Source organism: Thermobia domestica, chromosome 5 (genome assembly GCF_964235325.1).
Source record: "Thermobia domestica chromosome 5, izTheDome1.hap1.1, whole genome shotgun sequence".
Taxonomy (NCBI): domain Eukaryota; kingdom Metazoa; phylum Arthropoda; class Insecta; order Zygentoma; family Lepismatidae; genus Thermobia; species Thermobia domestica.
This window is the reverse complement of record NC_137458.1, coordinates 70034200-70051240: the sequence shown is the minus strand read 5'-3', so window position 1 is coordinate 70051240 and position 17041 is coordinate 70034200.

The window sequence follows — 17041 nt, the reverse complement described above, 5'->3', positions numbered from 1 at the left end:
AACTGATTCATATCACTGTATGGGTTTGTTATTAAAAGATGTATTTATGAAATATAAACAAGATCGTTATTTATCTTTCTGAGAAAAACGGAAACTTTGATTTTTACCTTCAGTAAACTAACCTTATTTTTAGGAGTACAAAAAATTAGAGAAATATCTCTGGGGAATCACATAAAAAACTTAAGTTTAAATTTTTGTCGTGATACGTTTAACAGCATGACTTCTAGATAAATATAGTAAGTTTTGGTGATTCCGGACAGTCGCTGAATACGGACATTGTAAGCTTACGATAATAATGTTCTTCTCATGTGTAATGAGGAGACTTGTTGTGATGCCTATTTGAAGCACCGTACCTTCGCTGAGTAGGAAGTGCAAAGAGTGTTATACGTAGTTTCGACGGTGGGGGAAAGAAGAAGAAACAGGAAAGTTCATGCACGTGTTTTGACCTGATTTAACTTTTTAGTGGAATATGTTAAGGCTTTACACAGAAGTGGTTATCAGTAAATGGTTAAGTAAGACAAGTATCTAAGCGAAGACCCTACTTTACTCGTTATATATTGGAAGAATTCTATTACTTTGCGAGTGCCTGCTCAACGGGTGCTGCTCGAAAGTACAGTGCTCAAAACGGGCGAATCTGGACGTTTAGGGAAGGTTGAATCTGACACATTTATTACATTAAGCTGAATCCGGACAATGTGATTAATGAACTAAGAGAACTCAGAACACTCTCTCTTCTATCGCTTTTCACGTTTATGAGTGTGAAATAGTGTGAAAGGTCTATTGCTTATATCTAGCGTCTATTCATTTTTGCCATAAATGGACTTCTAGGAATTACCAGAAAAAGTTATAAAATTATCTTAGGATCTACCAACACAACTAAATTACAAAACGCTAATCATAAGGTGCTCAAAAATTCTACACTACTGAATTGCTACATCATTTGGTACATTCCCATTTGATCCGCAACAAGTTCGGGAACATGAATTTCTTTTGTCGAATGAACATGATCCGCCAGTAGCTGGAAACAATTCCTCTCCTATGTCATCAGACTCAACCTCAAACACGTCTCAATCGCCTTCAGAGTCCTCAGTTAAACAGTTCGCATCTTTTCCTGCTGTTGTTTCTTCCAATACACATCCCAAAGGCCACGTGTTGCTAAAAGATTAAGTGTCACGAATTGCAGTTTGTTTCAAACTGTCTTCTCAAACACAATCGAAGGTACGGATGAAAACAACTATGGATTTTGTGGAAGAATTATTATGTACCATCATCAAGCAAATACGATTCCAGGGCGTCCTGTGCTGTGTGTAAGACCTGGTTTCATGAAATTTGTGTGGTAGGTGATAAGGATCTCTATTTTATCTGTGGATGATGTGTCTGAATTATGACTAGTGCTTCACGAAACTGGCAGACGTCATTAACGCAAAAAAATAATAAATGCTAGTCTCAGTGCACACATATTATACATTTTACTAATGATCTAGATGTTAGTTGCAAAAAACAGTAGTACAATGTAGTTCTAATGGAAACAAATGTGATTATGTTTAACCCTTAAAGGATCCTGGCTTTTTGGGCTATTTTTTAGACTTTCAGTCAAGCAGCTACTGTATCGTCACTATTTATCCTAGGATCATGGTTCATATCTCATTCTCTTCAGAATAGAGCTGACTTTCAAATGGTACCACTTGCATGCTCACACCATATACCAAAAGCGGGAAAAATGTCAAAGTGAAAATTTCGGAGGGAAAATTTTTTCTCGAACTTTGGCCCCCCCCCCCTGGACCCCCCTGTGAGATCGTAGTCATCTAAAAAAATCTGATAAATAGTACTTGGTATACTGAATGTGTGTGCCAAATTTCAAGTTTCTATCTTGAATAGTAAGGGCGGGAGAATTTTTATCAAAAATTCCCACAATGCCCCAAATTACCATAAAACACTATGATCTCAGGGGAAAAATCCTGAGACACCCCTAATTACCCTAGCACTATAATCCGCCAATCATTCTCTTCAGAATAGAACTGTCTTTCAGGCGGTTTCATTCACATGTCTCCATCATGTATCTAAGGCGGGAAATTCCTGAAAAAATGGATTTTTTGGGGCAAAATTTCCCTTTTTTCAAATTTTGCCCCTCTGGACTCCCCCTGTTTTTACGCAGAAATCGGAAAAAAAACTTCTGGTAAATACTATTCGATGGACTGAATGTTTGTGCAAAATTTCAATCTTCTACGTGAAAAAATAGGCCCGCCAGAAAAAATTTCCCTACCATGCCCCACTTTTACCCTATACAGAAGTATATTTGGATAAAAATTCACTGAGACGGCCCTAATTACCCTAGAATAATAATTCGACCGTCGTTCTCTTCAGAATGGAACTGCCTTTCAGACGGTATGACTCACGTGGTCCTATCATGTATGTAAGGCGGGAAAATGACGAAAAGCGGGCATTTTGGGGGTAAAAAATCCCTTTTTTTACCCTTTTGCCCCTCTGGTTCCCACCCTGTTTTAGCACTGACATCGGAACAAAAAATCTGGTAAATACTACTCGGTGGACTGAATGTTTGTGCGAACTTTAAATCTTCTACGTAGAAAAATAAGCCCGCCAAAAAATATTGAACTTAGGCTTAGAAAATGAGAAAAGAAATTTTTGACTTATGACGTCATCACCTCCTATGTCTGGACGCAGGACGGTCTGAAACCATACGTAATGTCTTCTACAAGGCCTCTGGACTTGGAAAACAAAAAAAAACCGGACGAAAAAGCTCAAATAGAAGAGAAATAATGCAATGTACCATGAAAAACGCGTATGGTACAAATTGTACCATAGGATCCCCAAAGGGTTAATGATTAAGCGCTATAGTTAAAGTTACACTACTGTGCATTTAGCTTACAATTTCAGCAATAAAGAAATTAGTATAGAAATTGCTATGTTCGTAATTTGTATATATTTATCATGTACTTGTATTTATATTCTGTAATTATCATGTTAGAATGTTAGTGTAGCAAGGTAGTAAGCTAAAATATACCTATCATGTATATATCTTTCTTCAAAGTTCAGTGTCCGGAATCGCCAACCTATTGTCCGTATTCACCCTTCCAAATTTTCAAATCAAAGATTTGGTCAACTTTCAGAAAATTATTTTTTTATTTCTTCACATGCCATTCCAGGAAAACTATTTCGGTTGTACATACATATCAACATATCATTAAATAATATGACGAAGTACTGGATATTTTCGTTTAACGGGGTAGTAGTAAAAGAAAGAAACATCAGGACTGTCCGGATTCATCCAAACTTACCCTATACACCAGAATAAACAGACGAACGAACAGATGTTGGAAAATCAATTTTTGAGTAAGTAGGGCTACGAAACATAAATCCATTAAAATCGTGAATTCCATTTTGTTTAACGACCACTACTTTTCTCTCCTTTCGTTGTCCGAAAGTTAAAATTGATAAGCTTTTTAAAATAATAAAAATAATGCTTTTATAAAATGCACGAAATTGTGATTTTTTCTATAAGTAAAGCGGAGCGGAGAAATAGGTCTAAGATTATAAAAGCATTGGCGCAACGGATTATAGAGAACCACTTAGAACACCCAATGCTTTTAGTCTTAGTCCCATTTCTTCAACAGTAAGGCTGAAAGCTTTGGTCTTGATTTAACGTTTAAGTGACGTCCTAATATCTATACAATTTTAGCCTTCGATCTTAAGAAGAGCACCCAAAGCTTTTAATCTCAGTCCCAGTTCTTCATTCTATTTAGCCCTCAACCTTAGGAAGAGCTACCAGTGTTTTAGTCTTAGTCCCATTTCTTCATTTTATTTAACTCTGAACCTCAGGAAGAGCGTCCAATGCTTTTAGCCTTAGTTCCATTTCTTCATTTTATTTAACCCTGAACCTTAGGAAGAGCTACCAGTGTTTTAGTCTTAGTCCCATTTCTTCATTTTATTTAGCCCTGAACCTCAGGAAGAGCGTCCAATGCTTTTAGCCTTAGTCCCATTTCTTCATTTTATTTAACCCTGAACCTTAGGAAGAGATACCAGTGTTTTAGTCTTAGTCCCATTTCTTCATTTTATTTAGCCCTGAACCTCAGGAAGAGCGTCCAATGCTTTTAGCCTTAGTCCCATTTCTTCATTTTATTTAACCTTGAACCTTAGGAAGAGCTACCAGTGTTTTAGTCTTAGTCCCATTTCTTCATTTTATTTAACCCTGAAACTTAGGAAGACAGACTAGTGTTTTAGTCTTAGTCCCATTTCTTCATTTTATTTAGCCCTGAACCTTAGGAAGAGAGACTAGTGTTTTAGTCTTAGTCCTATTTCTTCATTTTATTTAACCCTGAACCTTAGGAAGAGGGACTAGTGTTTTAGTCTTAGTCCCATTTCTTCATTTTATTTAGCCCTGAACCTTAGGAAGACAGACTAGTGTTTTAGTCTTAGTCCCATTTCTTCATTTTATTTAGCCCTGAACCTTAGGAAGAGAGACTAGTGTTTTAGTCTTAGTCCCATTTCTTCATTTTATTTAGCCCTGAACCTTAGGAACAGAGATTAGTGTTTTCGTCTTAGTCCCATTTCTTCATTTTATTTAGCCCTAAACCTTAGGAAGAGCTACCAGTGTTTTAGTCTTAATCCCATTTCTTCATTTTATTTAGCCCTGAACCTCAGGAAGAGCGTCCAATGCTTTTAGCCTTAGTCCCATTTCTTCATTTTATTTAACCCTGAACCTTAGGAAGAGGGACTAGTGTTTTAGTCTTAGTCCCATTTCTTCATTTTATTTAGCCCTGAACCTTAGGAAGAGAGACTAGTGTTTTAGTCTTAGTCCTATTTCTTCATTTTATTTAACCTTGAACCTTAGGAAGAGGGACTAGTGTTTTAGTCTTAGTCCCATTTCTTCATTTTATTTAGCCCTGAACCTTAGGAAGACAGACTAGTGTTTTAGTCTTAGTCCCATTTCTTCATTTTATTTAGCCCTGAACCTTAAGAAGAGAGACTAGTGTTTTAGTCTTAATCCCATTTCTTCATTTTATTTAGCCCTGAGCCTTACGAAGAGAGACTAGTGTTTTAGTCTTAGTCCCATTTCTTCATTTTATTTAGCCCTGAACCTTAAGAAGAAAGACTAGTGTTTTAGTCTTAATCCCATTTCTTCATTTTATTTAGCCCTGAACCTTAAGAAGAGAGACTAGTGTTTTAGTCTTAATCCCATTTCTTCATTTTATTTAGCCCTGAACCTTACGAAGAGAGACTAGTGTTTTAGTCTTAGTCAAATTTCTTCATTTTATTTAACCCTGAACCTTACGAAGAGAGACTAGTGTTTTAGTCTTAATCCCATTTCTTCATTTTATTTAGCCCTGAACCTTAAGAAGAGAGACTAGTGTTTTAGTCTTAATCCCATTTCTTCATTTTATTTAGCCCTGAACCTTAAGAAGAGAGACTAGTGTTTTAGTCTTAGTCCCATTTCTTCATTTTATTTAGCCCTGAACCTTACGAAGAGAGACTAGTGTTTTAGTCTTAGTCCCATTTCTTCATTTTATTTAGCCCTGAACCTTAAGAAGAGAGACTAGTGTTTTAGTCTTAATCCCATTTCTTCATTTTATTTAGCCCTGAACCTTAAGAAGAGAGACTAGTGTTTTAGTCTTAATCCCATTCTTCATTTTATTTAGCCCTGAACCTTACGAAGAGAGACTAGTGTTTTAGTCTTAGTCCCATTTCTTCATTTTATTTAGCCCTGAACCTTACGAAGAGAGACTAGTGTTTTAGTCTTAGTCCCATTTCTTCATTTTATTTAGCCCTGAACCTTAAGAAGAGAGACTAGTGTTTTAGTCTTAGTCCCATTTCTTCATTTTATTTAGCCCTGAGCACCCAAAGAAGAGCACCCAAAGCTTTTAATCTCAGTCCCAGTTCTTCATTCTATTTAGCCCTCAACCTTAGGAAGAGCTACCAGTGTTTTAGTCTTAGTCCCATTTCTTCATTTTATTTAACTCTGAACCTCAGGAAGAGCGTCCAATGCTTTTAGCCTTAGTTCCATTTCTTCATTTTATTTAACCCTGAACCTTAGGAAGAGCTACCAGTGTTTTAGTCTTAGTCCCATTTCTTCATTTTATTTAGCCCTGAACCTCAGGAAGAGCGTCCAATGCTTTTAGCCTTAGTCCCATTTCTTCATTTTATTTAACCCTGAACCTTAGGAAGAGATACCAGTGTTTTAGTCTTAGTCCCATTTCTTCATTTTATTTAGCCCTGAACCTCAGGAAGAGCGTCCAATGCTTTTAGCCTTAGTCCCATTTCTTCATTTTATTTAACCTTGAACCTTAGGAAGAGCTACCAGTGTTTTAGTCTTAGTCCCATTTCTTCATTTTATTTAACCCTGAAACTTAGGAAGACAGACTAGTGTTTTAGTCTTAGTCCCATTTCTTCATTTTATTTAGCCCTGAACCTTAGGAAGAGAGACTAGTGTTTTAGGCTTAGTCCTATTTCTTCATTTTATTTAACCCTGAACCTTAGGAAGAGGGACTAGTGTTTTAGTCTTAGTCCCATTTCTTCATTTTATTTAGCCCTGAACCTTAGGAAGACAGACTAGTGTTTTAGTCTTAGTCCCATTTCTTCATTTTATTTAGCCCTGAACCTTAGGAAGAGAGACTAGTGTTTTAGTCTTAGTCCCATTTCTTCATTTTATTTAGCCCTGAACCTTAGGAACAGAGATTAGTGTTTTCGTCTTAGTCCCATTTCTTCATTTTATTTAGCCCTAAACCTTAGGAAGAGCTACCAGTGTTTTAGTCTTAATCCCATTTCTTCATTTTATTTAGCCCTGAACCTCAGGAAGAGCGTCCAATGCTTTTAGCCTTAGTCCCATTTCTTCATTTTATTTAACCCTGAACCTTAGGAAGAGGGACTAGTGTTTTAGTCTTAGTCCCATTTCTTCATTTTATTTAGCCCTGAACCTTAGGAAGAGAGACTAGTGTTTTAGTCTTAGTCCTATTTCTTCATTTTATTTAACCTTGAACCTTAGGAAGAGGGACTAGTGTTTTAGTCTTAGTCCCATTTCTTCATTTTATTTAGCCCTGAACCTTAGGAAGACAGACTAGTGTTTTAGTCTTAGTCCCATTTCTTCATTTTATTTAGCCCTGAACCTTAAGAAGAGAGACTAGTGTTTTAGTCTTAATCCCATTTCTTCATTTTATTTAGCCCTGAGCCTTAAGAAGAGAGACTAGTGTTTTAGTCTTAATCCCATTTCTTCATTTTATTTAGCCCTGAACCTTAAGAAGCGAGACTAGTGTTTTAGTCTTAATCCCATTTCTTCATTTTATTTAGCCCTGAACCTTACGAAGAGAGACTAGTGTTTTAGTCTTAGTCCCATTTCTTCATTTTATTTAGCCCTGAACCTTAAGAAGAAAGACTAGTGTTTTAGTCTTAATCCCATTTCTTCATTTTATTTAGCCCTGAACCTTAAGAAGAGAGACTAGTGTTTTAGTCTTAATCCCATTTCTTCATTTTATTTAGCCCTGAACCTTACGAAGAGAGACTAGTGTTTTAGTCTTAGTCAAATTTCTTCATTTTATTTAACCCTGAACCTTACGAAGAGAGACTAGTGTTTTAGTCTTAATCCCATTTCTTCATTTTATTTAGCCCTGAACCTTAAGAAGAGAGACTAGTGTTTTAGTCTTAATCCCATTTCTTCATTTTATTTAGCCCTGAACCTTAAGAAGAGAGACTAGTGTTTTAGTCTTAGTCCCATTTCTTCATTTTATTTAGCCCTGAACCTTACGAAGAGAGACTAGTGTTTTAGTCTTAGTCCCATTTCTTCATTTTATTTAGCCCTGAACCTTAAGAAGAGAGACTAGTGTTTTAGTCTTAATCCCATTTCTTCATTTTATTTAGCCCTGAACCTTAAGAAGAGAGACTAGTGTTTTAGTCTTAATCCCATTCTTCATTTTATTTAGCCCTGAACCTTACGAAGAGAGACTAGTGTTTTAGTCTTAGTCCCATTTCTTCATTTTATTTAGCCCTGAACCTTACGAAGAGAGACTAGTGTTTTAGTCTTAGTCCCATTTCTTCATTTTATTTAGCCCTGAACCTTAAGAAGAGAGACTAGTGTTTTAGTCTTAGTCCCATTTCTTCATTTTATTTAGCCCTGAACCTTACGAAGAGAGACTAGTGTTTTAGTCTTAGTCCCATTTCTTCATTTTATTTAGCCCTGAACCTTAAGAAGAGAGACTAGTGTTTTAGTCTTAATCCCATTTCTTCATTTTATTTAGCCCTGAACCTTAAGAAGAGAGACTAGTGTTTTAGTCTTAATCCCATTTCTTCATTTTATTCAGCCCTGAACCTTAAGAAGAGAGACTAGCGTTTTAGTCTTAGTCCCATTTCTTCATTTTATTTAGCCCTGAACCTTAAGAAGAGAGACTAGCGTTTTAGTCTTAGTCCCATTTCTTCATTTTATTTAGTCCTGAACCTTACGAAGTGAGACTAGTGTTTTAGTCTTAATCCCATTTCTTCATTTTATTTAGCCCTGAACCTTAAGAAGAGAGACTAGTGTTTTAGTCTTAGTCCCATTTCTTCATTTTATTTAGCCCCGAACCTTACGAAGAGAGACTAGTGTTTTAGTCTTAGTCCCATTTCTTCATTTTATTTAGCCCTGAACCTTACGAAGAGAGACTAGTGTTTTAGTCTTAGTCCCATTTCTTCATTTTATTTAGCCCTGAACCTTAAGAAGAGAGACTAGTGTTTTAGTCTTAATCCCATTTCTTCATTTTATTTAGCCCTGAACCTTAAGAAGAGAGACTAGTGTTTTAGTCTTAATCCCATTTCTTCATTTTATTTAGCCCTGAACCTTACGAAGAGAGACTAGTGTTTTAGTCTTAGTCCCATTTCTTCATTTTGTTTAGCCCTGAACCTTAAGAAGAGAGACTAGTGTTTTAGTCTTAGTCAAATTTCTTCATTTTATTTAGCCCTGAACCTTACGAAGAGAGACTAGCGTTTTAGTCTTAGTCCCATTTCTTCATTTTATTTAGCTCTGAACCTTAAGAAGAGAGACTAGTGTTTTAGTCTTAGTCAAATTTCTTCATTTTATTTAGCCCTGAACCTTAAGAAGAGAGACTAGTGTTTTAGTCTTAGTCCCATTTCTTCATTTTATTTAGCCCTGAACCTTACGAAGAGAGACTAGTGTTTTAGTCTTAGTCCCATTTCTTCATTTTATTTAGCCCTGAACCTTAAGAAGAGAGACTAGTGTTTTAGTCTTAATCCCATTTCTTCATTTTATTTAGCCCTGAACCTTAAGAAGAGAGACTAGTGTTTTAGTCTTAATCCCATTTCTTCATTTTATTTAGCCCTGAACCTTAAGAAGAGAGACTAGTGTTTTAGTCTTAATCCCATTTCTTCATTTTATTTAGCCCTGAACCTTACGAAGAGAGACTAGTGTTTTAGCCTTAGTCCCATTTCTTCATTTTATTTAACCCTGAAACTTAGGAAGAGGGACTAGTGTTTTAGTCTTAGTCCCATTTCTTCATTTTATTTAGCCCTGAACCTTACGAAGAGAGACTAGTGTTTTAGTCTTATTCCCATTTCTTCATTTTATTTAGCCCTGAACCTTAAGAAGAGAGACTAGTGTTTTAGTCTTAGTCAAATTTCTTCATTTTATTTAGCCCTGAACCTTACGAAGAGAGACTAGTGTTTTAGTCTTAGTCCCATTTCTTCATTTTATTTAGCCCTGAACCTTAAGAAGAGAGGCTAGTGTTTTAGTCTTAGTCCCATTTCTTCATTTTATTTAGCCCTGAACCTTAGGAAGAGAGACTAGTGTTTTAGTCTTAGTCAAATTTCTTCATTTTATTTAGCCCTGAACCTTAGGAAGACAGACTAGTGTTTTAGTCTTAGTCCCATTTCTTCATTTTAGTTAGCCCTGAACCTTGAGAGGAGAGACTAGTGTTTTAGTCTTAGTCAAATTTCTTCATTTTATTTAGCCCTGAACCTTAAGAAGAGAGGCTAGTGTTTTAGTCTTAGTCCCATTTCTTCATTTTATTTAGCCCTGAACCTTAAGAAGAGAGACTAGTGTTTTAGTCTTAATCCCATTTCTTCATTTTATTTAGCCCTGAACCTTAAGAAGAGAGACTAGTGTTTTAGTCTTAATCCCATTCTTCATTTTATTTAGCCCTGAACCTTACGAAGAGAGACTAGTGTTTTAGTCTTAGTCCCATTTCTTCATTTTATTTAGCCCTGAACCTTACGAAGAGAGACTAGTGTTTTAGTCTTAGTCCCATTTCTTCATTTTATTTAGCCCTGAACCTTAAGAAGAGAGACTAGTGTTTTAGTCTTAGTCCCATTTCTTCATTTTATTTAGCCCTGAACCTTACGAAGAGAGACTAGTGTTTTAGTCTTAGTCCCATTTCTTCATTTTATTTAGCCCTGAACCTTAAGAAGAGAGACTAGTGTTTTAGTCTTAATCTCATTTCTTCATTTTATTTAGCCCTGAACCTTAAGAAGAGAGACTAGTGTTTTAGTCTTAATCCCATTTCTTCATTTTATTTAGCCCTGAACCTTAAGAAGAGAGACTAGCGTTTTAGTCTTAGTCCCATTTCTTCATTTTATTTAGCCCTGAACCTTAAGAAGAGAGACTAGCGTTTTAGTCTTAGTCCCATTTCTTCATTTTATTTAGTCCTGAACCTTACGAAGTGAGACTAGTGTTTTAGTCTTAATCCCATTTCTTCATTTTATTTAGCCCTGAACCTTAAGAAGAGAGACTAGTGTTTTAGTCTTAGTCCCATTTCTTCATTTTATTTAGCCCCGAACCTTACGAAGAGAGACTAGTGTTTTAGTCTTAGTCCCATTTCTTCATTTTATTTAGCCCTGAACCTTACGAAGAGAGACTAGTGTTTTAGTCTTAGTCCCATTTCTTCATTTTATTTAGCCCTGAACCTTAAGAAGAGAGACTAGTGTTTTAGTCTTAATCCCATTTCTTCATTTTATTTAGCCCTGAACCTTAAGAAGAGAGACTAGTGTTTTAGTCTTAATCCCATTTCTTCATTTTATTTAGCCCTGAACCTTACGAAGAGAGACTAGTGTTTTAGTCTTAGTCCCATTTCTTCATTTTGTTTAGCCCTGAACCTTAAGAAGAGAGACTAGTGTTTTAGTCTTAGTCAAATTTCTTCATTTTATTTAGCCCTGAACCTTACGAAGAGAGACTAGCGTTTTAGTCTTAGTCCCATTTCTTCATTTTATTTAGCTCTGAACCTTAAGAAGAGAGACTAGTGTTTTAGTCTTAGTCAAATTTCTTCATTTTATTTAGCCCTGAACCTTAAGAAGAGAGACTAGTGTTTTAGTCTTAGTCCCATTTCTTCATTTTATTTAGCCCTGAACCTTACGAAGAGAGACTAGTGTTTTAGTCTTAGTCCCATTTCTTCATTTTATTTAGCCCTGAACCTTAAGAAGAGAGACTAGTGTTTTAGTCTTAATCCCATTTCTTCATTTTATTTAGCCCTGAACCTTAAGAAGAGAGACTAGTGTTTTAGTCTTAATCCCATTTCTTCATTTTATTTAGCCCTGAACCTTAAGAAGAGAGACTATTGTTTTAGTCTTAATCCCATTTCTTCATTTTATTTAGCCCTGAACCTTACGAAGAGAGACTAGTGTTTTAGCCTTAGTCCCATTTCTTCATTTTATTTAACCCTGAAACTTAGGAAGAGGGACTAGTGTTTTAGTCTTAGTCAAATTTCTTCATTTTATTTAGCCCTGAACCTTACGAAGAGAGACTAGTGTTTTAGTCTTAGTCCCATTTCTTCATTTTATTTAGCCCTGAACCTTAAGAAGAGAGGCTAGTGTTTTAGTCTTAGTCCCATTTCTTCATTTTATTTAGCCCTGAACCTTAAGAAGAGAGACTAGTGTTTTAGTCTTAGTCAAATTTCTTCATTTTATTTAGCCCTGAACCTTAGGAAGACAGACTATTGTTTTAGTCTTAGTCCCATTTCTTCATTTTAGTTAGCCCTGAACCTTGAGAGGAGAGACTAGTGTTTTAGTCTTAGTCAAATTTCTTCATTTTATTTAGCCCTGAACCTTAGGAAGACAGACTAGTGTTTTAGTCTTAGTCCCATTTCTTCATTTTAGTTAGCCCTGAACCTTGAGAGGAGAGACTAGTGTTTTAGTCTTAGTCAAATTTCTTCATTTTATTTAGCCCTGAACCTTACGAAGAGAGACTAGTGTTTTAGTCTTAGTCCCATTTCTTCATTTTATTTAGCCCTGAACCTTAAGAAGAGAGACTAGTGTTTTAGTCTTAGTCAAATTTCTTCATTTTATTTAGCCCTGAACCTTACGAAGAGAGACTAGTGTTTTAGTCTTAGTCCCATTTCTTCATTTTATTTAGCCCTGAACCTTAGGAAGAGAGACTAGTGTTTTAGTCTTAATCCCATTTCTTCATTTTATTTAGACCTCCACCTTATAAAGAATACCCAATGCTTTTAGCCTTACAAGTACAGGGTCTAAATGGATGAATCGAGTTGCAGGATGAGACATAGAGCTCCTGATATAGGATTTGAAAATATATGTATGTTCAAAGTTATAGCGGCTAAGCGGCATAAGAAACGGAGGGGAGGGGGTCAAAGTTGGTGGGAGAAGGACTATGCTATGTTCAAGAAATACATCAAATAAACTGTTAAATCTTAAAAATAATAAAAAGATAGACAATGCAAGCGGTGGTAGTTTCACATATTGACAAGAAAGAATTGGCAGAGTAGATCGTGAACCTCTGTCGCCATCTTAAACTCCGATATTTTGAAATATTTGGTATTTTTTGAAATGGAAAGGTGGTCATGTGATATATTAATTAGGGCCAGAATGTTCCCAAAAAGTCAATTGTGAACTTTAGTGATCATCATCCGTACTTATTTAGAATATTTAAGATCATCTTTATAGTTATTTACGAAAATCTAGGAGACTGATACTCGTATGTTGAAAGTTTGGATTATTACGAAAACATACGTAAGTTAAACATACCTACAAGCCAAGAAGAGTAAAAGTGAAATTTGAAATCCACGTTGTATATTATATTATTATTATTATGTATGACATCACTTCAAATTTGCTTCATATAGTGTCTATGAGAACTGTTCCGATTTGGAAAAACCGCTTCTGCTTGACATTTTTGTTTTTGTTTTGTTTTCTTTTGCTCTTGCGCTTTTGGTAGAAAACCTTGTGGAATTTATATAGCTACATTTTGTTAAATGATATACTTACTAATATAGGCCGTAGCACAATAAAATCTGATAGATTGGAATGCAATTATTACGTACTGTACGTAAACCACAATATTTTTAACCGCTTGCTATATATTTCATTCAATTTTCTTTGTCCACCTTCGTAAGCAATGCAACTTGGGACGAGCGTAGCATGTGATATCTAAATGAAAAGTGGAGTACTGCAGTCGAATACAGCAATGAAGTTGTAGCGGAAATAAGTTATCGGGTGAGGTGTCTTCCTCGAGTGTCTATCGTGTCGCATTATATTTAATTCGTTTGTTTGAAATATAAAGCTTTCGATTATTGTGACAATGTTAGCACAGAACACGATTATTGTGTCCTCCGACAATGGATCATCATTGCAAGTTCCGAACTCGTGAACTAAGATTGTCACAATAATGAAGGGAATCAATCACGAACCAAACTTTCATCATACGAGTATCGGGAAGGAACGGGAATGGTGATTGGCGTAAACTTCATAACGAGGAACTACATAATTTATACGGTTTACCCAACATTGTTAGGGTCGTCAAGTCTAGGAGGCTTAGGTGGGCAGGTCATGTAGCTAGAATGGAAGAAAGTAGAAACGCTTTCAAAGTCTTGACTGAAAGACCAATAGGAAAACGACCATTAGGAAGACCTAGGCGCAGAAAGGAGGATAATATTATGATGGATCTCGCAGAGATTGGAATACAAAGTAGAAACTGGATGCAGTTAGCTAAGGATAGAAGTCAGTGGAGAGCTTTTGTGAACGCGCAATTGAACCTCCGGGTTCCATAGGCCATAAAGTTACTTAGTTTTAGATCTACTAAAATATACTACTTCATATATTATGAATAATATATAAAAATATATAATATATGCATAACGTTATTTCATAGTATGAAATGTTATATAGAGTTACAGTATATTATAACATTGTGCACATACGAGGATAGATCAAAAAGTAATGCCTCCTGTAGCATAAAAATGTATTAATTAACATATAACAGCAAAAGGTATTACAGATCATAGACTGAACTGTCCTTTATAGAAAGCTATCGTTCAACATAGTCTCGATAATTTCGAAAATATTTGCATTATCTTCGAACTCCGGCAAAACCATTTTCGAAAACTTCAGGTGCTTGCTTCATGTTTGATTTTAAAGCTGTTTTAACTTCATCCAAGTCTCTGAATCTGTGGATTCGTGTTATCTCAAGTCAGGAATTATTCCTTGGGCAGAGTATGAGACGTTCAATGCATCATCAACATTCTAAACTGCAATGAGTCTGTCTCCTTGAATCAATTCATCATCACGTTCTGGATTTGCATCTGTAACTTATGTCAGCCGGCCGCTTCTCGCTTTATCTTCAATTTCTTTTCCTCTGTTTCTAAACTTATTCACCCAACACCGAACATTGCTGTTGTCCATTCCAGGGTTTCCATAAACAGTTTTCAAGTGATTCTGAATTACCTTAGGTGGACAACCTTCTTTAGCCAGAAACTTAATGACAACCAAGAACCGTAGCCAGTCTAAAAAATGTAGGGAGCTGTAGAATTTAGGCGGTGAGCGATGCAACCATATTATAGTTCATTTGCAAGAGTATCATGAAAATTTTAGGGGGTCAGTAAAAATTTAGGAAGCCCGGCCTTTCGTGTCCCCGTAGATACGGGCCTGATGAGAACTCTATCTTTTAGCTTCAGATCCATGGTTCTAATCAGTCAAACTGAAAAAAAGAAAATATTACATTAGTAGAGTAAGGTTACCTCTATAATATCACGCATAGATAGTTCAGTAGTTGTAATAGAAAGAAAATTATACTAGGGAGCAGTGGGGTATTTACGATCTTGTTTTGGGGGGGCTTTGCTAACTGTCGGGGGGATTTGCCTGAAAATGTGAAAATTCTGCAAGATATTTCATATACTTTACTATAGTAGGTAAGATTTCGGGGGGTGTTAAGCCCGGAAGCCCCCTAAATACGCCACTGCTAGGGAGATATTACTTTTTGATCCACCCTCGTATTATATACTATTAATAACACTAACATTATAATATTACGTCAGATTTGAAGAATTTACAAATTTATTGTATATGAGAGCAGTCCCTCATGCTTTTCTTTTTAGCCATGCATAAATAGATTTTTAAAGTAATTTTCTTGGCAACAAAATTGTTATTTTTTATTACTATTTGTTACAATTTATTGCTTTTTATTATTTAAAGAAAGCATATTTTTAAATTTATCTTTCTGTTTTATTTTTTCCTTCTCTCACTAACTCTGATGTTCATCGGTGCTAAAACTATTAGTACTAAGCTCAAATTATTGTTAAAGCTGATTAACTCCTAATTCAATAAGCAATTTGCAAATAGATCAAACAGAGTTCATAGACAAACACAAATATAATTATTAACTATTCATGATCTGCTCGCATCTATTGTTGTGTTATTGGTTGTCTAATAACAATATTGTAGTATTAATGGATTCCATTTAGCACTTAGCACTTTAGATGTCGTTTACCTTTGTTTGTCTATACATTATTCAAAGCATACTACGTAGTATTTATATACAGGATTTCAACAAAATAATGGTAAGATTTAGTTCATTGCAGTAACGAATCTTATTTTTGTTCTAAATGTGTTTTTATTAGTATATAGTATTTGTGAGTCAATTTGCTTCACGATAACTTTCGTCAAAATTTTCTGATTTTCATGAATCTTGACTTTCTTGACTTTATAAAGTATTAAAATCAAGCTCATTGCTTGAAGTTGAACATATGAAAACTATAATATCTAAGTAAAGCATGTTTTCAATTAAAGTATTGATGTGCAGCAACTTTACCAAATGTTTAGTTACTTGGCGAAACTGTTGCACATCAATATATATATAAGTTCATTCATTCATTCATGTGTGTGTGTGTGTGTGCGTGCGTGTGTTAAAGCATAACTCTGGAAGATCTGGAGCAATTTTAACCAACTTGGTACACGTATTACTATAACGACCACTAAATGTGTATTACTATGAAAAAAAAACAGTTTGTAATGAGCTTAATGCTTGTTTTGCATATTTTATATGTCGTTATAACCCACAGTCCGTATATTTATATAATCTAGGTTACTGTTTTATCAAAATCCATCTAAATACTTCATTTTGATATTACCTTTTTTATTGTAGTATGTAATAAGTTAAATATTTACACAATTTTAAATATTGTAGATGTAGTTTTTACAAGATGATTTCTCTATATATCATATGTGTTTCGTTGCTATGACGACTTACAAAACATGTCATATCATTATCACAACAGAACATCAATCATAATAACAGAGAAGAAATTACATATATTTCTCTTTATATTTTCTTCTTCCTTTTGAACAGCTTGTGCATATTTTAAAAGCACATTTTGACCGTAAATACAAGTTATTATATAAAAATTACACAATACCGTTACATTACTTACGATCTAGAAAAGAATAATATGAACGTAGGACCTCCCCTCTACCACATCTAGAGGATGAATGAGATAAAGACAAATAAAACTGATCAAAACTGACCGACATTAGTATCGAATCCATTTTTTCGGGGTTGCTGTGATGTATAGTGTCACTCCCGATGCCAATTAACTCAAGGTCATCCGCCATTATCTCCCCCTGAAAGGTGAAATGGTAAAAAGTAAAAATAATTGAAAACAACATATATTAATGCTAAATAAGTGCCTATAAGTATAATTTCAGCTTCCAGTGTGATTGAGATCCCTGAGAGATTGAGAGTTTCAGACTCCTGCGGTACTTCCGTAACAATTTTTATGGAGGTATTTGGTCAGTAATTCAAATGATATGCACGTAGACAAATTCCCTC